Source organism: Phascolarctos cinereus, unplaced genomic scaffold (genome assembly GCF_003287225.1).
Source record: "Phascolarctos cinereus isolate Bilbo 61053 unplaced genomic scaffold, phaCin_HiC Scaffold_7;HRSCAF=346, whole genome shotgun sequence".
NCBI lineage: Eukaryota > Metazoa > Chordata > Mammalia > Diprotodontia > Phascolarctidae > Phascolarctos > Phascolarctos cinereus.
Genome location: NW_027556180.1, coordinates 89,664,679 through 89,689,808, shown reverse-complemented (window position 1 = coordinate 89,689,808; position 25,130 = coordinate 89,664,679). Strand labels below are relative to the sequence as shown.

Sequence of the window (25,130 nt, the reverse complement as noted above, 5' to 3'; positions counted from 1 at the left end):
GGAATAAAGAGTGGGGAATGATGTCAAGGGATTTGGGGGATGAAGAGAAAGGAAAAGCAGAGAACTCATGGTGAATGGCCCCAATTTTCTCAATAAAGTAAAAGTGAAGCTTTTAGTTGTTAGGGTATGGGGAGGGGGAAATAGGAGACTTGTGGAGACAAGAGAATGTTTAGAATAGGCTTGGGGAGCAGGAAGTGGGATAGAAAAGCAGCTGGGGGAAAGTGAAAGGATTGTCTTTCTTTAGCGCTGGTACAGTTGAGGTGAGAGGTGAGATAACATAAATTTTGTCTAGGACTAGTCAGGTCCAGAGTAATCTAGGGCTGGAATTTGAAAAGGCATGAACAGGAACAAGGCAAGAGATCAAAGAAGTCCAGATGGGACTGAGATTGGGAAGGTAGGAAAATCACATCAGAGTAAGGGTAATAGAGCAGGTCCTGAGAAGTGAAGGAGCTGGTGATTGAAGCATAGGTTTAGGATGGAGAGATCTAATGATAGGAGGTTGTGAACACAGAAGGAAATGTCAGCATTGGGGGTTTGCTTCTTTTTTTAAATCAATCATGGATGTGTGTGACCATCCTGAGTTTTGCTAAGGGAGATTGGAGGATTAGGGCCAGGAATTTCAGGAGGATGAGGAACTGGGAGGTTAAGGTATTTGTGAGTACATAGACATGTGTGCAGAACTGCCCTAATATAAGGTCACAATTTAGAAATTCAAGGAAGACACTGAGTCAAGTGCTGAGAAAGGAGGGAGAATGACCTAGAGGCATGGAGAGCAGACATCACTATCTAGATTGGGTGATAAATGTGGATAGAGTGGCCTCAAAAGAGAGGTTGCTGAATGTGGAGGCCAAAGGAATCTGGAAATATTGATGCGGAGCAAGGAGATTTCCAACTCTCCCTCTAGGACTGCCTATTGAGGGTTTGGTTGAGGACTATGAGGCTAAGCTAGGCAACTGCCGCAGGGTAAGTCCCGACATTGAGCAGCGGATTCATTTCCCTGGGTGGGATGGGCTAGGTTCCTTAGAAGTCCTGGTTCTGAGATTTGCTTTTCCTGATGAGGAGAAGTGGGCAGTGGCAGGTACATGATAAGATGCCTTTTTTGGGTAGGTCCTGATGTCATGGTGGATGTTTGAATGAGTTGAGATTTGTTGTTTCAAGGGGCAGCTGGGTGGCACAGTGGATAGAACACTGGCCCTGAGGTCAGGAGGACCTGAGTTCAAATCTGGCCTCAGACCAAACGCTTGACACTTACTAGCTGTGTGACCCTGGGCAAGTCACTTAACCACAATTGCCTAAAATTTTAAAAAAAAAAAGGGAGAGATTTGTTGTTTCAATCGTGTCTAACTCTTCATGACCCCATTTGGAGGTTTCTTGGCAAAGATACTGGAGTGGTTTGCTATTTCCTCTTCCAGCTCATTTTATAGATGAGGAAACTGAGGCAAACAGGGATAAGTGACTTGCCCAGATTCACACATCCAGCCAGTGTCTGAGGCCAGATTTGAACTCAGGAAGATGAGTCTACCTGACTCCAGGTCTGGCGCTACAACCATTGCACCACCTAGGTGCCCATGAGTTGAGATACACGGTTTAATGAAAACATAATCACTGCCTTTAAGGAGAGTACCTTTTAATAGCCTAAGAAAGACTGCTATTCTCTGTGGCTTCAGTAGATAGATAGGCTTCCAGTAGCACAGAGGGCAAGGAACAGTAGCCAGGGAGAAGAAGAAACCTGGGAATGGAAGCTAGATACAGAGGAAAGTTTAAGGAGTTTAAGGAATAAAATTTTAAGGAGTAAGAATCCTTGGTAACAATAGCTTTGTGGTCTGGTAAAAATTTTCTATGGACTAGCAGCAGGTAAACAATGTTGTACAAGGTCACCTGGAGCCCTGGTGCCACAGTCTAATGGAGTGCAAAGTTTTTTTCTTTCTTTCTCTCTTTCTTTCTTTCCTTCCTTCCTTCCTTCCTTCCCTCTCTCCCTTCTTTTCTTCCTTCTTCCTCCTTTCCCTTTTTTCTTTCTTTCTTTCCACCTCTCTCTTTCTCCTTTCTTCTTTCTTCCCTCCTTTCTTTCCACCTTTCTTTCTTTCTTTCTTTCTTCTTTCTTTTTTCTTTCTTTCTTTCTTTCTTTCCTTCCTTCCTTTCTTCCCTCCTTCCCTCTCTCCCTTCCTTTCTTCCTTCTTCCTTCTTCCTCCTTTCCCTTTTTTCTTTCTTTCTTTCCACCTCTCTCTTTCTTTCTCCTTCCTTCTTTCTTCCCTCCTTTCTTTTCTTTCTTTCTTTCTTTCTTTCTTTCTTTCTTTCTTTCTTTCTTTCTTTCTTTCTTTCCTTCCTTCCTTTTGCCCTCCTTCCTCTTTCCCTCCCTCTTTTCTTTCCTTCCTTCCTTTCTTCTTTTCTCCCTCCTTCCTTTCTTTGCTTCTTTCTTCTTCTTCTCTCCCTCTCTTTCTTTTTTCTTTCTTTCTTTTCTTTCTTTTTCTTTTCTTCTTCTTTTTTCTTTCTTTCTTTCTTTCTTTCTTTCTTTCTTTCTCTTTCTTCTTTCTTTCTTTCTTTCTCCTTCCTTCCTTTTGCCCTCCTTCCTCTCTCCCTCCCTCTTTTCTTTGCTTCCTTCCTTTCTTCTTTTCTCCTCCTTCCTTTCTTTGCTTCTTTCTTCTTCTCTCCCTTCCTTCCTTCCTTCCTTCCTTCCTTCCTTCCTTCCTTCCTTCCTTCCTTTCTTTCTTTCTTTCTTCCTTCCTTCTTTTCTTTTGTTCTTAGTTAAACAGAATATTCGTTATGCACATCTTATATGCAGAGCACTGGGCCAGGCAAATAATCCAAAATGATAAAATAAGACAGTCCCTTCCCTCCTAAAGCTTACAAACTAATAGGAAGAATAATAACACGTGGTTCAAATGCAACAGAATATAAAAGAGATTCACAGTTCTATGTGGGGTCCATATGATTAATGATTCATTTAAATTCAAGGGTAGAAGGAGGAAAGGAACTCAGTCCTCCAAACTTTCTGCCCAGTACTCTCTTCAAGCTAGCTGGTAGCTCTAAAGACTCTGTTATCTTCCTACTTTCCAAAGTGATTGAAGTCACATTGAATAATTTTATCTCCTCTTAAATTTCACACCTGAAGCTGGGAGGCAGGTGCAGCACTCGTTTCTTGGCTTTTGTTCCATGTTCCTGTAGTGGGGAGAAATGCACAATGCTGATTACAAAACTGAACTTGTTTTAATTGTATGCGATCAATCAGCAAGCTTGTTTTAGGTTCCTATTATGTGCCAAGCCCTGTGCTAGGTGCTGGGGACACAGTGACAAAAGTGAAACAGTCCCTGCCCTCAAGGGTCTTGCATTCTAGGTGGAGGTGGGAAGAATAAGATATGTTCACAATTACATAAATATGGGATATACACAAAAACTACAAAGTTATTTAGGGGCAGAGAGGGGTTCAATAACTAAGTACCAGGAAAGGCCTCTTGAAGGGAGGGCAGGATTCCAAGAGGCAGAAGTAAGGAGGAAGAACATTCAGGCGCGGAGGACAGCCTGTACAAAGGTGTGTCATGGATAAAGAAGAGCATGTGGGTCATGGTGCATGGAATGTAGACTGTGCCATGTACTGTAATGTATAATCAGCCTTGAGAGATACAATGGAAACCTGGAAAGATAGACTAAATCATTTAACTTCTAAGTGTCCCATTGCATTTAAAAATCATATTTGTTTATGTAGGTGGACAGGTGGAGCTTTGTCTGGGTAATCTATGTAATTATCTGAACAAACAAACTAACCTCCCCTGACTAATTTCCTCATTAACTTTCTCTCCAGGTTAAAAAAAATGCAGAATAGGGCATGCATTTTCCAAACACTACTAAAATTACAGAAATTCTTTCTCTAGATGACTCACCTCTACTCCAGACTGAACCGGGGCAGAATCTCCTCTCTCTTTTAGGTTAGCACTCCCTTTCCAATTGGATGCTTACAGGTTTGGACAAGAATTGTTGTAAATGGCCATGTATTTTTAATAGCTTTTTCAAACAGCATAGAAATGAAAACAAAGCATAGTAAGCTGTGATTAGATGTGCTGTTGATGTCCAGTTTAGTGTCTTTCTTCCACCCATTCCTCTTCACTGGTCAGAAAGGGAACCGGGAAGAAAGTGGTCAGACAGATAAAGAGTCGGGGGTGGAGTGACTTCCTAAGGTAGCACTCCAGAGAAGAGTGCTATATACTGGATTCTGGTAATCACACCTACTCTACTGGTTCAGCCTGGTCTTTTGCATTCTCTATCCCATTCTTGCTGTCTGGTCTAATCCCATCTCGTCTCATCCGGTCAGCATTTTGCTGTGACTTCTGGTCTCATTTCCAACGTGCCCTTCTCAAAACTCCCTTCTGAGCATGGAAGGAGTAGCATGGACTTGGACAAGGCCACACTTCCCCCTACTTTGAGACTGTGTGTGACTTTTCTCTGTTCCAGTTACATGGCTTCTCCTAAAAAGCAATTCCTTTCCAGCTCAACTTTTGGCCTTAGACCCCCAAACTTCAGAAACTGAGTAATGATACATGCCTATGTATGGAGGCCCACCAAGACTCTATGAGTGGTCCTTGAGGAAGGGATTACACAGTAAATTTTGCGTCAGCTAGATGGTGCAGTGGATAGAGCACTGGCCCTGGAGTCAGGAAGACTTGAGTTCAAATCTAGCCTCAGACACCTAACATTCAATAGTTGTGTGACTCTGGGCAAGTCACTTAATCCCAATTGCTTCATCAATATTAAAAAAAAGTGAATTCATTGTTACAATTTATAATAATTAACATCAGCAATCTCATTTTTAAATGAAATTGATATTTTTTCTTTAGTTCAGTCCTAAGCTAGGCCCATAAAGGACACTGAAGAAGAAAAGTTTCTATCTTTATTTCCTTCAATCTAAAATCAAATCAAGAGCTATACAACATTTTTATCTCCCCAGTTTTGAATTTTACTTTTATAAAATAAAGGTACTTGTTTAAAAAATTAGGTGGAATAGAAGAAAGTGATAAATATGAGAGCCAGGAACAAAAACCAGCTGCCAGACGAGGCTCCTCATGCTGGAGCACAGGAGATGGTCCGAGACAGCACACTGAATGTTTATGAGGAAGTAAGGTAAGAGAGGCTGATCTACCGGGGCATTCTATAATGCACAGACAGTCTTCAAATACTATTCTGTGCATCAAGGAATAGGCCTTTGGCTCTGCTCCCAGCTTGGAATCCTTAGTCCCTGATCTTATAGAAGACTGTTCTATGCATTGCTTCCTCACCAAGAACGAACATGAACTGAGGTTTTGGAAACAGCTCTTGATTTCATGTCTCTAAAATGCCTCCATCCATCACCCTTCATCCCCAACATAGCTCAAGAATCTATAAACGTAAAGGCACGGTAGATACTGCTCTCCGGCTTCGGCATATCTGAATGGGGCAGCACTTCCCTGCTTCCAATTTTGTTCTTTTCATTAGCAAGACAACTCTACTCTTTCATCCTCCAGTTTTAATCATTGGCTCTGAAAGCTGCCCACCGCTTGACTTCATTTCCATAAACCTTCTTAGATTCAACTCATTTTTCTAGCCCCGCCCCCACAATTTTTTTTTGTATCCTGATTCCTTTAGCCAGCATTTTAGCTGTGTTTTAGATTCATGTCATCTACAAATTCTGTTCAGGGTCAGGACATTGAGAGTCAGCCTTTCATTGAGGTACTTGGCAGGAATCTGAGAGCCTAGAATTACACCATACCAACCTTAAGGAGATGCACAGCAAGAGTTTTTAATTACGTGCTACTGAATATCCCTTTCTAAGCCATGCACGTAAAGTCACAGGAAAGATACCAGTCTTCACTTTATGAGTTATGGTTCCCTATTGATCTGTGATTTCAGAAAAAGGAGTTATACAACCAATATTCTCATGACTTGGATGTGGGAACAGCTACCACTTAGCTGTGGCACCATCTCAGAAGAGCTCAGAAACAAACAAGCAAAAAACATCATTATCCTGCATTTCCTTGTCAGGAAAATGGCACCTCCAGTCAGAGATAAGAAAAGTAATGGAAAATACAACATAGTGGCTGGAAGAGAGCTACCTCCATTCAAAGTATTGAAAGATTGGGTAATTTGTCAATCTAGAAAATAGCCTTAAAAAAATAGGGCCCTGCAAAGATGGCACATTGCAGCCAATCATTGGACTGTTTGGTGACCAGGAGGACAAAGATATTGGAAAGATGAAGACGCATTGCCCAAGAAGGACCGACCCACCAATTTAATGGACAGCTGGTACTTTCCATATATCTTATATAGAAAGGATCCAGGACAAATTAATAATAAGAAGAAACCATATATTGGTATCTTCTTGAGAGTTGGGGTAGCTAGCCAACAGTCTCTTGATCTGAGGGGCTCATCTCATGGATGGTTAGGTGTGAAGAGAGGGGAGAGGAAACAGGGATGAATCCAAAGACTTTTCTAGTTGATTTCCCAATTGTAGAAGTCCAGAGAGAGTTCAGATCACTTAAAGAGCCTGACCCATTAGGGAGTGGATGCAGCACTGGCCGGCCTGGACCATCTCTGTGGATTAGGATTGGGACTGCAGGCCAGAGGGTTTAAGTATACCAGTCCATCCATACATGGTGTAGAAACCATGGATGCAGAAGGGAAGGGAGTCACTGAGAAGTGATATCTGCCTGCACCCTCTTCCTCTCCACTTCTAAGGTTCGTTTAGGTACCACCTCCTATGGGCAACCTTTCTCAGTTCCTACAATTGCTTGTGCTCTCTTTCTAGTCAAATAATCACATATTTATTTTCTCTATTTCAATACTGTGCTTCCTTCTCCCAAGTAGGCTGTCAGCTTTAGGCTGATCGATACTTGAGCATGGATTTAATAAGGATTATATAAAGGGAAGTCTACACTTCCTATTGTGTTAGGCAAGGATAAACCCACTGAATTAGGAAATACATTTCCCACTATCTCAGGCTCTCCAAATTGGGTCTAATGACTGAGGCTGTGTGTTCTTATGGGGTGCTGCATGTGTGGTGAGGGGATTATAGTCAAAGCAAGGTGATTGTTGTTGTTGTTGTTGTTGTTGTGCTTGTCTTTGCTCTCAAAGAAGACCATGATATCAGGGAGATGGTGACATGACTTGCAATTGACTTTGATTTGAGCGAGGGAGGGCTGTACAAGGTCACCAGCTTCACTTTCTCCTCCAGAGCTATCTGGGTCCGGTGGCCAGATATTCATCAGGACGTCTGGAGATGGCCCAGGATGCAATGGGAGAACCTCTTTAGCTAAGGTCTTTTCAGGTTCTCACTTTGAGTGAGATAACGCCCATTCAGTGAATTAGGCCCTTTAAGAGTCAAGGAATGGCCCCTTTAATTAAAAAAAAAAAATCAAACTGAGAAGGGAAGACCCTCAGGGGGGTTGCTGGGCAAAAGAAAAATAGTTACTATTTATATTCACTCTGAGCTTGAAGGGCCCAAAAAATAACCATGAAGTGGTTCTTGGGCAGGGACCTATTGTCCAATCTATCAGCTCCAAATGAATTGGGTTTAAGGCTTGGTCTTTGAGAAAGAAATTTAGCCAGTAAATGCCAGAGAGAGGAGGGAGAGAAAGAGGGGGAAGGAGAGGGAGAGGGGACAGAGGACTACGAGTTGAGTTACCCAACTGGAACTGGCCAGGGGGTCCCTATTCAGGCAGCTTGGATTACTCATAGGTTGTATTTGTCCTTCCTTCTCAGGAGGTCCATGACATCAGGGAGATGATGACATGATTTGCAATTGATTTTGATTTGAGTGAGGAAGGGCTGTGCAAGGTCACCAGCCTCACTTTTTCCTCCAGAGCCATCTGGGTCCAGTGGCCAAATATTCATCAGGATGACTGGATGGCAGCTGAGAACATTTCTAATTTTTTTTTTACATTTTTATCCTTTTTAATTAGATGATTGAGTAATCTTCTGTTGTTCGCTTACTTTTCTATTGGTAGAGAAACAATTGATTATCTAAACTTGAATAGTTTCCTTATGATGTGAGGGCTTGAGACACATGGGGTTCATTCACCAGAAAATACCCTCCCATAAACATGAGCCTGTGAGTCTATGAGGTGTTAATCCTAGCTGGTCCATGAGTAATACTCCAGACTTTAAAGAGTTGTTTGGAGAAAACAGTTACATAAATCTTAGAGTGCCACATAAATGTGAATTATTATTATTACTTATTAACTATAGCGCAGTAGGAAAGTAAGACAGTTCAGGAGGAGAAAACATCTCATTTTTATAGATATAATGGGGGGCATTTGTCTGAATTTCTCCACTTTACAATTGCTCTGGGGACCTGGCCAGCCTTCCCTCATCAACCAAACAAGAAGGTAAGAAGAGTGAGAGGCTGCACTCACTCCATGGTTCTCCCACCACTGGATTTTTGTTGGTCTTGAGTGGTAATTGACTTGGCTGACCAGATTTAGCCCAAGAGAAAAACAATTCCCAGAAGCTTGCTGGTGCATTGTGCTATGCTGGGATCTAGAAACATGAGAGCCAACAAGAGGATGACTCTAGCCACCCCCACAAACAGAGAAGGATAAGGGTCAGCTGGTCAGAGAACAGTGAGCCTAACCAAGAAGGAAGAGGACCGGAAAAGCTTTCCTGCCTCAAACTATGGGCACCAATATGAAGGATCATGACCTGGTGCCACTAGACAGTTGCTAAGTGCCCCAGCTGTGTTCTTGGACAGTTTCTATAGCATTCAGTTTCTTAGACTTCATTAAAATATCCAGAAGCCAATGAGATCTAAAACAGAGACTCAAACCTTCCTGGAAGAGTAAGTGTTTCTTCAAGAAGCATTAGCCAAATTTCTGGAAATAGCTGGGCAGCCTGGATGTTCCATGAATATTTCTATTTGCAGCACTATATAAAAATAAGCTTAACATTTTTTTTTAAAAGAATTACATTTCACTGGTCGCACCAAAGGGTTTTGTTTTTCTTTTTTCTTTTCCAATAAGTGGAGGAGGATGGGAGGAAGAGGGAGAGGTTGGGAGGGAGAGAAAAAAAACACACTTAACTGAAAAAAATAAAATGTTATTAAAAACATTTTGCTGGTGCTATCCTTGTAACAGTAGTGATGTTAAAAAACAATTGGGAGGGCTGAGTCTGAAAAGTGACAGACCATGGAATCCTACTTGCCTTTCTCTAGCTTGAATCTGTCTATTTAGTGACTAGGATCCTCAAGTCTCCTGAAAGTCGGGCAGGTCATTATAGCATTAGGAGTCCCTTTGCATTTAGGGCAAAATCAACTTTGCACTCTCTAACAAAGGGAGAGAGAGAGACAGATAGACAGCTGAATGGCTGTACAGACTGTATATATGTCTGAATGCATAATATATAGATATATTATACATAGGGTATCCCAAAAATCTTAGTGCAGTTGAGTTAAAGCTTAAAGTGATCTATCTCTCTATTATATCTTTTTCTGTCTCTAGCTATATAGCTAGCATTCATATAGTGACTTAAAGTTTGTAAATTGCTTTACAAATATTATCTCATTTTATTCTCACTGTAGGCTTGGGTATAGGTGCTATTATTATCCTAATTTTACAGATGAGGAAACTGAGTCAGATAAAGGGTCAAGTGACTTTCCTAGCATCACATGTCTAGAAACTGCCTGAAGCCAGATTTTAACTCAGGTCTTCCTGATTCCAGATCTGGTGCTTTATTCACTGGGTCAGCACCTAGGTACCTAATTTATATCACACGTATCATACATATATACATATCACACATATGATACATATATCCCTTGTATTTCCATACACACATGTTTTTTACGAGGTAGAAAACCTATGAGTCTATGAAGAGTTAATGATGACTGGTCCATGAGCAATATTCACTACTTTTAAAAGTTGTTGGAAAAACCTAAGTGCTCCTATATAAACAATTTCATAAACTATACATATGTGTGTATGTATATATGTATACATATGTGAATATGTATATACATCTTACAAATGGAATCTTACAAGCAGATGTATACATGTAGGTATATTTGTACATGCATACACATATACACACACAAACAAGGTGTGTGTGTGTGTGTGTGTGTGTGTGTGTGTGTGTGTGTGTATACAAAAGCTGCCTAGAGTAAGCTCTTTTTTGATCATTGCCTTTCTGCACTGAACTTTGATATATAGAGCTCAAGATGTCACCAGGGTTTAGCCCCAAGCTGAACTCAACAAATAAGTAACGTCTCACTCAGTTAAAGATCAGCAAATCATCAGACTGGAGAGCTGACATAAGATTCTAGAATTCACTTGGGTATCAAATAACAACTAACCTTGTCTACTGAAAATAAAACTTGCCTTTGATTTAAACGGGTGACTCAGATGGTCAACTTCCCATGTTTGCCTGGGATAATGGTATGCATAAGCATGCTGGTTTCTTCATTTATGTGAAAGGAGGGTTTATTGTAACCATCTGGGCAGAGATGGCTTAGATTGGGCCCTTCAAAATGTGCCTGGGAATTCAGTTCCCCTGCCCTTATCATCTGAAATCTCACATGGGGAACTTACCAAATATTAGCCCTGAGACAGCTATGGCCTATCAGAAAGAACACTGGGCTTGGGGTCAGATGGTCATGACATGATAGGATTTGGAGTTGGAATGACCCCTAGAAATCATCTAGGCTAATCTAATTTTGTAGATGAGGAAACTGAGGACCATACAGGTAGAAAATGGTGTATTAGTGATTACAAATAAGATCCTCTGGCTCTATTCTCTCTCCTATATTAGAGACATCTATCCAGACAAGTTATCTGTCTGCCCTGGCTCTCTCCACATCTGTAAAATAAAGATAAGCAGAGATATGAGAATTTTTTCTCACTTAGAGCAAAAATAATTGGGGGGCAGAAGATGTGAAGTAGTGATAATCTTTAGAGATGTGGAAGCTCAGAGCATAAGGTGAGCAAGAAGTAGTGATGGAAAAGACAGTCTGACTATGAGTATATGAGCATAACCTTCTTCTGGGACCATGCATGGGATGGTATAGTTGCTGGTAGAGAAGGAGGACCATTCCCTTCCTCACCTTCTGCTACCTTATCTTCTGGGGCCCATGTCTTCATAAATCTCATCCCCCCAGCCCCTTAACAGCATGTGCTGGCAGAGAATTTTGAGGAGAGCACAGGGTCAGCTAGGAGAAAATATGTTTCCCTGGGAAGCCCACCTTCTGGATATCAGAGTCTAAGATGAAGTCCCATCTGCCTCTCCCAAGTGATGGCTTACCTGCTTGGAGGATTACTACAAGGGTCAAGTGAATTAGTGTATGTGAAAAGGCTTTTTGAACTAGCCCTTGTTGTAAAACTAGCTTTTTGTGTAGCTATAAGGAGCTATACAAATTTAAGATACTATTATGGTCTGGGCCTCACTAACCAATTCAATTGAGGCAGAATGCCAAGGTTTTTCATATTTTCTACAAAATTTCTTTCCCTTTCTCTTATTCCCATTTTTCTCCTCCCTAAGATATGATTTATGTAGCAAGTAAGTAAACAATGACAAAATGTTGCAGGTAGTTCTTTCTTTGAGAATACTCTGGAAGGATATGGACAAGGGTGTCAAAGCAATGTTTTTAGGCTATATTCATAGGATTAGTTGGGATTTCTTAACTGAATGGACCAGGCAATTTAATTAACCCAATTAGATTTTTTAACAAGTTTGTCCGAATTGACCTGTTAGAATTAATTGACTAATGAATTTAGTTGAAATGGACAACTGATCCTTCATGTAGAAGCAGCCCTTCTCCCCTTCACCCCATTAATTACTTAACTAACCTTCTTATACTCATAGATGATACTTTAGTGGAATACAGGGAACACACGAATCCCCGAAACCACACTTTGACAAAAGACCACCCTCTAGCCCAGGAATTCTTAATCTTCTGTTTGTCATAGACATCTTTAGCAGTCTGACGAAGTCAATGGACTTCTCTATAAGAAATGTTTTTAAATATACAAAATTTTTAAAAATCAGTATTTCTTAAAAACCAAAGTTAGGAATTCCTATTCTAGCCTGTCCCTCATTCCCTCACAATGGGGATTTTTTGTCTTTCTGCTATAATCTGGTCCTTCCATGGCAATACCTCTTCTCTCCATCCCAGGCTTTTGGAGTGTACCTGAGCCTTATTCTTCCAGTCCTTTTTTTTTTTTTTCTCATCAGTCAATTAAGAATTTATTAAGTTCCTGCTATGTGTCAGGCATTGTGCTCGCATTGGGGATCAAAGACTTGACAATTGACAGGCCCTGCCCTTGAAGAGCTCACGGTCTACTGGGAGAGACAACATGCAAATGACCATGTACAAGCAAGTTGTATAGAGGATTAATATGAAATAATTAAGAGAAAGGAGGCACTAGAATTAGGAGGGATTGAGAAAGGCTTTCTGTAGAAGGTAGGATGATTTTAGCCAGGACTTGAAGGGAGCCATGGAAGCTAGGAGATGAGGAGGAGGAGGGAGAGGATTCCAGGCATGGGGGACAGTTGGTGAAAATGCCCAGAGTTGATAGATGAAGTATCTTGTTCATGAACAGCATGGAGGTCAGTGTCATTGGTTCAAAGAGTACATGCTGGAAGGGATGTGAAGTGTAAGAAGCCTGGAGAGATGGGGAGCCTAGGTTAGTCAACTAGCATTTATTAATTAAGCCTACTACCAAAAATAATTGAGCCTGCTAAGTGCCAGGCACTGTGCTGAGTATTAGAGACACAGAGAAAAACAATCACAACAACAAAATAATCTTTGTTCTCAAGGGACTCACAGTGTGAATTTTTAACCACTTTCAGTAGTGAAGCTTAGGTCTGCTCTTATCTGCCTTGGGGTTTGACTGCCCCATAAGGTGAGAAGCTTTCTGTAACCTAAAGGCCCCTTCTGTGGTGACTGTGTGTGTGTTCTAGAAGAAAAAGAGGAATTTCTGCTCAAGCCCTTTATTTTTCTCTGCTCCCCTCTCATTCCTTTTTTCCTCTTACCAGTAGACTCTTTAGCTCCTCAGAACTCTTAACAGACCCCCAGAACGCCCTCAGCTCTGATGAGAGGTACATTGTACAGAGCCCCTTGGGTGCATCTGCTGAGCTATATACACACTTTCTGAACGTGAATATTGATGTATAATAGCTTTCAAGGCCCTTCTCACCCCTGCAGCTCACGCCAGGCCTGGCTATTAAACCCTTATTGCTGTCACCATCCCATTAAAATATCCATGTTGAATTCTTGCCAGCAAACCACTGGAGTCAGACCCTGGACCTCATGCTATAGACTGTTAAGCAGGGCTGATTGCTGCTCGGATGAGCCCCCTTCTCTGGCCCCAAAGGAAGAAGAATGGCTAAGTGTTCAAGCTCAAATGGAAAATTTAGGACATGCTTCAGAAATGGCTGAGCCTCCAAAGGGGGAGAAGCAGTGGGGCTGACTTGGCAGCCACCAGCAGCTCGCTGTGCCTTTACAGCTGCATGCTCGACCTGCCCAAGCAGATGCTGATGGGGCTGTTTTGAGTCACAGAAAGACCATGTGTCCTGAGGAGAGGGGGTGTTTCGGGGGAAATCATCCTGAGTCTTGTTATTGCAAAAGAGAAGCTACATAATCTTAGGAAAAACAAGCAAATGAAGGCCTCCTGCCTGGCTGGAGGCAAGCAGGCATGGTGGAGAGGCAGGGATTGTTCCCTGGTATGCTTGATTGGGGAAGTGGAAACTGTTTGTCATTGACAGGGAGCTTGCAAATCATTTAAAACACACACACACACACACACACACACACACACACACACACACCCCACACACACACACACATACAAACACAGATTCTCAACTTTCACCACTCATGGTGGGGAAAGACTTATGGAAGAATTAGTTCCAGGGAATCTACTCATTTCATGGCCCCAGTATCCACTTATGCAATTGTAGGGACTGGTTGGTAGCAACCCAGCATTTAATATTCCCCCCTCCCCCAAATATGCTATTAGGTTAACTCTAAGAAAATGCCCAGCACAATCCATGGAAAGGTCTGGATTTTATAATATGAAAATAAAAACTTAAACCCAATGGTACTGAGGATAAGAAGCATATGGAATGAGTGGTGGGTTTAGAGGCAGAGGACAGTGGCCTCTGCCAATCACTACCTGTGTGACCTTGGGGAAGTTATTTAAGGCAGTAGTAGAGCACTCAAATAGAAATGTCACTGTATATTGACTTAGAAGACCACAAATTAACATTATCTATGTTGTACTACATTTTTATTTATTTTGTTACACATTTCCCAATTACTTTTTAATCTGGTTCTGCCATGCTTGGGGGTTTTGCTGACTGGTTTTCAACTGCAGGAGTTGAATTCAACGCCTCTGAAGCTCTCTAGGACTCAAATTCATTTGGGCTTCAAATTTCTTGTCTGCAAAATGAAAGGAATGATTAAATGATACCTTTGGTCTCTTCCAGGCTTAAAGCTTTGATATACTAACTGCTCTTCCACTGAAAAACAAAACAAAACAAATAGCCAAAAAAAAAAACCCCACCTGAAATCTCACTTCCTTGATATTATAGATTATACATTTTGAATATAATATTATACATTTTTTAAAAATCAGAAGAGAAGCACATCTTTCACAGCTATGGTTGGGGGGGGTGAATGTTTAACTGAAAACAGAAAAAAGCAATTACAAAAGATAAAATAGATCATTTCAGTGACCTGAAATTGAAAAGCTTTTGTATCGACAAAATTAATGTAGCTAGTATAAGAAGGGAAGTGATAGACTGGGGGAAAATTTGCATCATTTATCTCAGACAAAACTCTAACATTCAAGATATTTAAGCAACCAACAAAAATATATGATGAAAAAATGATTCTCTAATGGATAAGTAGTCAAAGGATATAAAAAAAACTTTAAAAGATTTGCAAACTATTAACAGCTATATAAAAATGCTCCAAATAATAGAAATATAAATCAAAACCACTCTGAGGTTTCAAATCATATCTAGCAAATTGGCAAAAATGATGAGTTAGTATTGGAGGGTGTTTAGAGATGAGAACACTAAGGCATAAATTAAATGCCCATTTGCACTAATTAGCTGTTTAGCTACTCTGTGTTCCTTACAAGTTCAGCCCCTGGAACCAAAAACATTCCTTCAGGAGGAAAAAAAAAGTCAACCACAGCCAAAGCTCTGAAAACTCATGGATTTCCCTCTCTTTGTGGGGAGGAAGGCAGCTGATGGTTTTTTTTTTCCTAGTGGGCATACGGAAGGAGAGTACATCCTTAAAAGAGGTGAAGCTTATTCCTCTAGGATCTAAGTGAAAAGAGAGATGATAGAATCCACTCAGCCTCTTATTCAGAGGAAGTAGCCTTTCAGCTGAGGACTTACAGCAGAGGCTATAAGCAGAGAGAAGTTCTATAATCAGAAGACCAATAGAGTACCCCACCCCCTTAGAGATTACATGGCCAACAGGGAACAGATCCAGAAGAAGGAACATAATGACATCACCAGAAGACATTGGTGACTTTGTAGTGGTATATATGTACATGTTTAAAACCTTCCATTTATGTTCCTGAGGTATGTCTACTCTTCCCACTTATAGTGTGTCTATGTCCTAGGTTTATGTGGAAATGTTCTATTTCATTACATACTTTTTCTTTGAGCTAATTTTGTTTTGTGTCTAGTCTAAATAAACATATCACAGAGTACCTGAAATCTAAGATCGCTTTTTCTTGTGGCCCCTTTTCTGGGGGGGAGAGGGGATGGTGACCTAAATACTATCAACAAATACAAATTAACTTGAGGAGGGAGAAAATATTAGCAAACGAGATAAATAGGACTCATGGTCATGGTGGAGGGTGGATAGGACCCTTAGACTTAGCCTTGAAGAAGTCCAGAGAGGTAAAGAGAGTACGTTCTGAGCATAGAATACAGCCAACTTGAAAACCCAGACATGGGATACAGAAGGTTGAATTTAGGGAACTGCAGGTGGACTGTTGTAGCTGGAAGGTAGAGTACATAAAGGGGAATGATATGAAAAAGGTCTGAAAAGCTAAGTTAGAGCCAGATTATGTACACCTTTATGTGATAGACTGAGGAGTCTGCATCTTTTTCTAGAGCTAATAGGGAACCAATGGAGATCTTTGAGAGTGACGTACTCAGACATAAGCCTTAGGAAGATTATTTTAGTAGCTGCATGAAGAATACATTGAAGAAGGGGTTGACTAGAAGCAAGAATTAAGAAATCATTGTTATAATCAAGGTGGTAGAGCCCTGGATTAGGATAGGGGCTTTGTGAAGAGGGGTGGATTTTTTTTAGGAAGATAATGAGCTTCACTTTCAGACGTTTTAAGTTTAAAATGTCGATGTGGCATCCAAGTGGAGATGTGTCCAGAAGGCATTTGGCAACATGGGAATGGAGTGTATGAGAAAGATTACAACTGGTTATATTTTGGAGTTATCTGCATAGGAGCTGAATCTGTAGGAATAGATGAAATCATTGTGAGAGATTATAGAGAGAAATGAGAAGACGGTAGTTTAAGAATTCCAAGAGTGGTGATCAAATAGCCCTGGGCAGAAAGAATTAGGCAATATTTCTATACCCAGAAGGTGCGCAACAAGTGGAACAAGCATTTCTATTCCTGAAATCAGAGAGCCCAGATCATACAAGTCCTCTAGTATCTTTGAGATCCTCAGACTCAGGATGTTTTATGAACCTACATAAGCTATCATATGGAAAGAGTCCTTTGCACCCTATGCTTAGAAGGCCATCCCACCTCATCCCACTATTTCTTGGAATTCCTAGTTTCCTTCAAGCATCACCTTCTCCACGAACCCCTTCTTCATCCTCATAGTTGCTAATGCTCTCCTTCCCTAACTACTGGTATTCATTTTGTATATATTCTGCGTATTTTTGTATGTGTACATGTTGTCTTCTCATTAGGAGGCAAACTACTTGAGGTTGGGAACTGTTTCACTTTTGTGCGTGGTATGTGTGTGTGTGTGTGTGTGTGTGTATCCCTATATTTTGTATAGTGTCTGACACATAGTAGGTCTTTAATGAATGCTTGTTGATTGATTTATTGATTAACTCATCAAGTATTTATTGAGTATGTACTGTGTACTCATCTTGTATTAGGTTCTATAGGAGAAAACCATTTCATTCAAACAGGTCAGTCAATAAATCTTTGTTAAGTACGTACTATGTGCCAGGAACTGTGCTAAGCGCTGAGGATACAAAGAGAGGCAAAGGAAAATCCCTGTCCTTAAGTAATTCACAGTCCAATGGGAAGACAACATGCAAACAGATGTGTATAAATAAACTCTATACAGGCATACCTTATTTTATTGCACTTTGCTTCATTGCACTTCACAAATTTTGCATTTTTTTCTTTACAAATTGAAGGTTTATGGTAACCTTGTATCGAGCAAGTCTAGTTGTGCCATTTTTCCGTGTACTCACGTCATGTCTCTGTGTCACATTTTGGTAATTCTCACAATATCTCAAACTTTATTATTATTATTATTATATCTGTTATATAGATAGCTATATAATATAGATTATTAGTATTATTTATATATTATATATTTTATTTATCATATGTGTTATGGTCATCCGTGATCAGTGATCTTTGACATTACTATTGTAATTGCTTTGGGACACCATGAACCTCACCTATATAAGATGGTAAACTTAATCGATAAATGTTGTGTATGTTCTGACTTCACCTACTGGCAGTTCCCCCATCTCCCTCTCCTCGGGCTTCCCTAATCCCTCAGACACAACAATATTGAAGAATATTACGTAAACTTAGTTGATAAAGTAGCAGCAAGGTTTGAGAGGATTAATTCCAATTTTGAAAGAAGTTCTACTGTGGGTAAAATGCTACCAAACAGCATTGCATGCTACAGAAAAAAATTTTTTCGTGAAAGGAAGAGTCAATTGAAATGGCAAACTTCATTGTTGTCTTATTTTAAGAAATTGCTACAGCCACCCCAACCTTCAGCAATGACCACCCCAACCAGTCATCAGCCACCAACACTGAGGCAAGACCCTCCACCAGCAAAAACATTACTCAGGTGATGGTATTTTTTTTAAGCATTTTTCGTATTTTTACTAAATTTTAGTAAATATTTAGTATTTTTAGCAATAAAGTATTTTTAAATTAAGGTATGTAAATTGGTTTTTTTAGACATAATACTATTGTACATTTAATAGACTACAGTAAAGTGTAATCATAATTTTTACATGTACTAGGACACCAAAAATTTCTTGTGATTTGCTTTATTGCAATATTCCCTTTATTGTCGTGGTCTGGAACTGAACCCACAATATCTCCGAGATATGCATGTACAGGATAAACAAGAAATAAGAGAGGGAAGGGGCTAGAATTAAGAGGCACTGGGGAAAGCTTCCTGTAGAAGATGGGATTTTAGTTAGAATATAAAGAAAGCCAGGGAAGCCAGTAGGCAGAGATGAGGAGGTTGAGATTAGCCAGAGAAAGTGCACGGAGCCAAGATAGAGATGGAGTGTCTTGTTCTTAGAACAGCAAGGAAGCTAGTGTTATTACAGCAAAGAGTACACGGGTGTAAGGAGTAAGAAGAATGGAAAGGTAGGAGTGGGTTAGGTTACAAAGGGCTTTGAATGCCAAACAGAGGATTCTATATTTGATTCTGGAGTGATCGAGAGCCACTGGAGTGCACTGAGTCAGTGGGAGAAGGGTGTGTGTGACATAGTGGGACTTGCACTTAAGGAAAATCACTTTAGGGGCAGAATGGAGGCTGGATTGGAGTGAGGAGTGACTTGAGACAGGCAGACCCACGTCAGGCTATTGTAATAGTCCAGGCATTAGAAGTAGTGGCAGAGTCAGAGGAGAGAAGAGGGCTTATTTGAGAAACGTTGTAGAGGTAAAAAGAGTTGATTCGTTTTCGCGTTTTACCGTAATCTCCAGCAGGTATTCTTTATTCACTTTTTGCTAGTTGCCCTTAGGCAATCACTTTTTGTTACAGAAAAAAACCCACCACCTTTCTACTTGATGAATTCAGACTTATCAAATAAACCCATCACCCCACAGGTTTCATGTAGGTCACCACTGCTTTTGTTCAAACTGTACCTCTACATGGATGAATATCTCCTCAAAAGAGTTATTTCTTACCTAGGTTTAAAAATGTGTTGACTCATGAAAGAATTCAATAATTCTGGACTATATTGGTTGCTGCCTTCACATAGAACGGAGAGAAATAAAGGAAGTTACTATTAGATCCATCCTTTTCCTCATAATCACTTATTTTAATTCAATTCAATTTAATCGAACAAACATTAATTATGTATTAACTGCACAAGGCACTGTGCTAGATGCTATGGATGCAAGTAAAATAAGACGCAGCCCCTGTCCTTAAGGATCTTACAGTATTTGGGGGAGAGGGGTAAGGAATATATACAAATTACTTCAGAACAGTGCTAGTAGTTTTGTTCCCCTGGGCCCACTTGCTCCTTTCAACTTTTTTCAAGTATGCTATGCTAATTCCCCACCTTGGTGAACCCCAGACCACTATCTGCTTTCTCTGTTCTTGTTTCTGGGTGTCCACTAACCACCCACCAGATGACGTGGTCCAAGCCAGTCACTCTGCCCTCCTACTGCCCCTTTTATCCCCACTTGGAACTGCTATGCTTTAGACTAGATTTCCTAAGACAATTCCTCACCTCCTTGAGCTAATCAGTTTTGGAACTCTGCCTGGGACTGAACTGTCTTTATTAATGAGTGACTGAGGGCAAACTCACCCAACCCACTGTATCAAGCTGTTCCCTAATATGCTTTACATCTCATCCAATCAGTTAATCAACCAATCCACCAGGACATCAGGTCCTGCCCAGTGGGGGTATCTGGCCATCTGCTTTACCACAACGACTCTACTCTACCCCCTCCCCATCTCCTTTTCCCCTTTTCACCTCTTGCTCCAGGAGATATTAAGTAAATCAATATTATGTAGTTTCCTGAAGGGACCTGATAATCAGCTGTGCTATGTTTCCATTCATAATCCCTGTGGCTCTCTAGACCAAAGTTTCCTCCCTGGCCACCATTTCCTTATATGTGTTCTCACTTTATATTGAATGTAAGCTCTTGGAAAAGGCAATCCACCTCCAGAGAGAGAACTGATGGACTCAGAGTGTAGATTGAAGCATATTTTTTGTCTCTTGCTTTCTTTTCTTTTCTTTCTTCCCCCACCCCTAGAACATGGTTAACATGGAAATTTGTTTTGCATAACTTCATATTTGTAATGGGTTTTGTATTTCTTGCCTTCTCAATGGGTGGGGGAGGGATTGGTGGGAAGAAGAGAATCTGACTGAAAATAGAATAAAATTGAATGGAAGAAATAGAAGACAAGGTCTTTGATATCAGGGACTATGTCACTTGTGTCTTTGTATTCCCAGTGATAAGTACAGTGCCTGGCTCATAGTAGGTGTTTTTTCATTCATTCAACAGAATTTTTCAGTGAAACCGTTATGACATCCCTCAACAAGTTTCTGCTGCCCAATTTTAAGGGGTTAAATTTGCCTCGTTGCTTCTTTGATTTGGAAACTCTGGCTAATAGCTATGAAATTCCTAGGAGCTTTCCTTTACAGATTTCTTTCAGGATGTGATTGGTGGATTCCTTCTATTTTCACTTTGCCCTCTTGTTCTAATATATCTGGGAAGTGCCTTTTTTTTCTTTTATTACTGTAAAGAATGTGACAATGAAGCTCTTTTTTTTATGGCTACGAGGAAATCCAAGATTCTTAAGTTATTTCTCTTTAATCTGTTTTCCATATTAGTCAGTTTTTTTATATGAGAAACTTCATATTTTCTTCTATTTTTCAATCTTTTGACTTTGTTCTAATATTTCTTCTTATCATGTAGAATCCTTAATTCGTGTTTAGTCCATTCTAATTTTCAGAGATTCAGTTTCTTTGGTAAGATTTCACACTTTTTGTGCTAAGCTGTTAATTCTTTTTTGAAGTCTTTCCTCTAAAACTTTCATTTGTTTTCTAGTTCTTCACTCTAACTTGTAAATTTTATTTATAATATAATTTCATGTAATATTATATGCTATTATAAGCAAAAGAGAAAAATATACTTCAAAAATTCTTATTTCTTCTAGTAATTCTTATTGATCTTGTGGTCAAACTCTCTTTCTTTGAGGCTTTGCTTATAGCTGTTTTTGGAGTTATTCTAAATTCTGGGCTTGTGCCTTGGGCGTCCTGGTTTTTTTTTTTTGTTTGTTTGTTTGATTGTTTGTTTATTCATTTATTCCAGCTTTACTTCCCAAATTGGGATTTTGTGTTAGGGCCAGGTCTGTGAAGTTCTTTTGAGACTGTTGTGGCCATATGTGTCCTGACCCATTTTATCTGTGGTCCTGTCACTACATTGCCCAGGTATGTAGTATGCATTCTTCAAGTATAAAGGAGTGGCTTGGGGCCAGGGAGCCACAAACTTTCAAAGAGTCTTATACAGTTTGTCCAAAGGCATAGTCTGATTGCTGCCCTCTCAGGTTTTCTAGGCTCTAGACCCCTGTTTGGGTCTGGGCCACAGAGCTGTAGCCTTACCCCTAGGTGGAACTCAAGTATGCAATTGATGGCCCCAGCCCAAGTTACCTGGCTGGAAGGCTCTGCAGGTCCAGATGTTTGAGTTATAGCTCTCTGGCTCTGTTCAGAGCCCAGGGGCTGAGTCTGCAACCCCAGATTACCTCTCTTCCACAGTTCCTGACCTGATCACTTTTCAGTGGGTCAAGTTTGTTATCTGGGGCTAGATAAATGAACCAATATGGTTTTACTTAACTTTCCCAATCACTGCTGAGTCTGACATTCTTAATTGTAGAAGAGTTAGGCTGCATCGCTTCCTGTTTCACCATCTTTTCATGTTCCTTGCTGTTGCTTTAAAAATCCTTTGACCACTTCTTAATTCCCTAGTGTGCTACCCCCTGGTTATTCCAAACCTTTATCACTCTTTGTAAGCTCTCATACTGACTCTTATTCTCCTGAACGCTTTTTCACCTACTTTGTGTAGTAGATATGAGGATTCTGGCTTTGTGGCAAACAGGTTATGTAATATGCTTACTGTTCCTATGGGGGAAGAATACCAATAAAAAGGCAGTGAAAAGAGAAAAGGAAAAAAATACCTCAGTGGAAGGTAGCTCCTTTGTTGAGTTTTTAGCTTTGCCTCACAGGGGATGAGTTGGGAATAGAAATGACAAGTCATAGACTTCTAGGTGCTGAACACCTCACCCAGTGCTGACTGACAGCATGAGACACTGTGTGCATAAATACACCAGCTCTTCATCCATTGACTTACCTAGTCTTTAGTGTGTGGGAAGAATAAACCAGGTAGATAACAGCATTTTCCTTCCAGCTTCAGGGGCCTCTTGCAAAAAAAAAAATCTAATTTTCTTTTCATGGCCATATGCTGTTTGTTCTCCAAAAGCTAAATCTGGAATCCTGCTTGTTTAGATTGAGAGTTGTCTACACTGAAATTTGATCTGCCTGTAGGTGATAGATGACAGTAGGTAGTTTCTTATTTGGTGACAGTGCTTTAAAACCATATGTCATGACCCTATCGTGTTTACTTCAGAGAAAACCCTAGAATAAAATAACCTGAACATAGTGTGCTTTTTATCATTAGCTAATTAACTTTTTTTTCCCTCCCCCTCAGCAGTGAATGGAGTATGGAGTTTAGTAATTGGCGCATCTGTTTTCTCTGATTTATTCATGCCCCCTAAGGGAGCATTCAATCATTACTGAGACTGAACTTTCAACATGTGCCACAGAGGCGCTGTTCTCCCATTATTCATCCTGAGAAGCAGCCATTAGCTGCAGCAGAAATCAATAACACGAATGATTATTATTGCCCCAAACTGAATGGAATTCAGCTGTCACCAGTTCATGGAGATGAATTTTGAGCAAGTCAGAGGCTCCCTGATGGCCCAGGGATAAAAACCAACCCCTGCAGGACACAAAACACAGGGACTCATTAAGAGATGAGGGCCTAATCCTAATTCAATTTTTAGTGGCTGTTTGGCAGGGAACTGGTACCATTATGTCATAGACCTGCCTGGTGAGGATTTTCTCAAGTCCCTAGAAAGTTACTGTACTAGTCTGAGGTTTTTACCACCCTATTGAACTAGAAGTCAAATAACATTGCTCAGAAGCTGTATTTAGGTATCTGGTCTGACATTTTCCCCTGACTTCAGGGAAACTTTGGGGCTCAAAGGGGACACCATGGGGAAGTGTTTTGATAGCATATCTCACCCCAAAAGGTTAACTTAATGTGTTGTCCCTGAATATCTGGGGGACTTCTTGAAGGACAATTTGCTTTTCATTTAGAGGCTTCTGAACCAGAAATCCAAAGAAAGTTGAGGCCCAACAAAAATCTACAGGAATGTGATAAAGACTGAAAACAACTTAGGTGTAGAGCTAAATGGACAGCTTTGAACATGTAAATAAAACCTGTAATACCTGGAACTATTATTGGAACATAATGCCTAGAATCACTCCACTTGAAAATGGCAAAGCTGCCTCTGGTTAAGGATCTCTGCATAGCTTCTGTGAATCTATGTTCCCTTAAACCCATAACTCTCAAGTCCCCACCATGTGTTTACTTTACTATTTAACCAGAGGACACACTTAGTTCAAAGTAAAGGCATTTAATGAAATAACAGTGAGAAAAGTAGCCGTAGAATCCATACGTGTACACACACATACACACACACACACACACACTCACACACATACACACACACATACAATCTGGGCTACATTTTCCCACAGAGACTCCATCAATGGGAAGAATGGACAAAGAGAGAGATCACACATAAGACCCATAGATACAAAAAAATATACTGCCAGAAGGTATGTTGGGGGGGGGGAATGACCACTCTCATAGTGAATACATATGACTAGGACACACCTTTGATAAGTCCATACATGTAGCTAGGATATACCCAGAGGAACAAAGCATATCTCCAATTTCTTCAGGGTCACTGAGTATTGCACAGAATATCTGCTGTACTCTCCCTTACTTCCTGCTCAATCTATTTTACCTTTTACCACTTACTGGGCTTAAGCCTGAGTCTTCAACCGAGAAGCCATTTTGTCCCCTTAAAAAAATGAGTAGCCTCTGACTTTTTTTTTAATCTTAGAGCAAAGGGTCAGTCAGCCAACAAACGTTCATTAAGCATCTGCTAAGTGCCAGGCACTGTTCTAAGTCCCAAGAACACAAAAGAGGCAAAAGATGGTCCCTGCCCTCAAGAAGCTCACAATCTAATGGGAGACAATAAGCAAACAAATATATACAAACAAGCTTGCGGGATAAATAGGAAATAATTAAAAGGTACTTGAATTGAGAGGGATGGGATAAGCCTTCTAAACTTTATTCCTTTTAGAAGAAAGGCAAACCCTTCATACATCCAGTCCTCAGGCTAGGGAAAAGAGACTTTTCCCTTTGGAAGGAGAGAAATCTGTCATTTCTTAAAATCTTAGTTTCTGGGGCAGCTAGGTGGCCCAGTGGATACAGCACCTGCCCAGAAGTCAGTAGAACCTGAGTTCAAGTCTGGCCTCAGACCAACACTTGACACTTACTAGCTGTGTGAGCCTGGGCAAGTCACTTAACCCCAATTGCTTAAAAAAAATAAAATTAGAAAATCTTAGTTTCTTTTGGACCCAAGAACATTCAGCCAGCTAATTAGAGACCACAGGTGTTCAATCTGTCTAAGATGAATTATGATCCATTTTTCTGGACAACTATCTGACTTGGTGTAAGAAATTCCTTATAATCTCCAATTATCCACCTATGGGAATACTACGACCACAAAATCAGTTGGAGGAAGGTCTGCATTTAAAAATACAAACATACATACCCATACACAGATACACAAACAAGAGCTGTAGGTTTGAAATCTCTGGATTTCTTTGGACCCTAGGAGATCTGGGATCTTCTGTGCAAATGAAAGGATATGGGAAAGCAAGAACAGTAAAGGCTGAGTGAGGCTCCTAAGAAGCTATGCAGCTCTCTGCACCTCAAATCCTTTGTTCAAACATCTGTCATTATTGTGTCTATGTGAACAGCAACATGCCTTCCAGGCTACAGAAAGATCCACCATCTTCTTTTCCAGAGCCTTTCTGTTGGACA

At 40.4% G+C, this 25,130-nt stretch overlaps 1 long non-coding RNA gene across 2 annotated transcripts in view; it reads right to left on the bottom strand.

The window, feature by feature from the left end:
• Positions 1-14,265: 14,265 nt before the first annotated feature.
• The window catches only part of LOC144454804 (uncharacterized), a 60,333-nt gene continuing 49,468 nt past the window's right edge, over positions 14,266-25,130 (bottom strand). The window contains exon 4 of one of the 2 annotated variants that reach the window (XR_013483352.1): positions 14,266-14,389. This is a non-coding gene — a long non-coding RNA (uncharacterized LOC144454804). Of the gene's footprint in view, positions 14,390-19,118; positions 19,189-25,130 lie in introns of those variants that run through there. The other variant, XR_013483353.1, reaches the window with a different exon arrangement.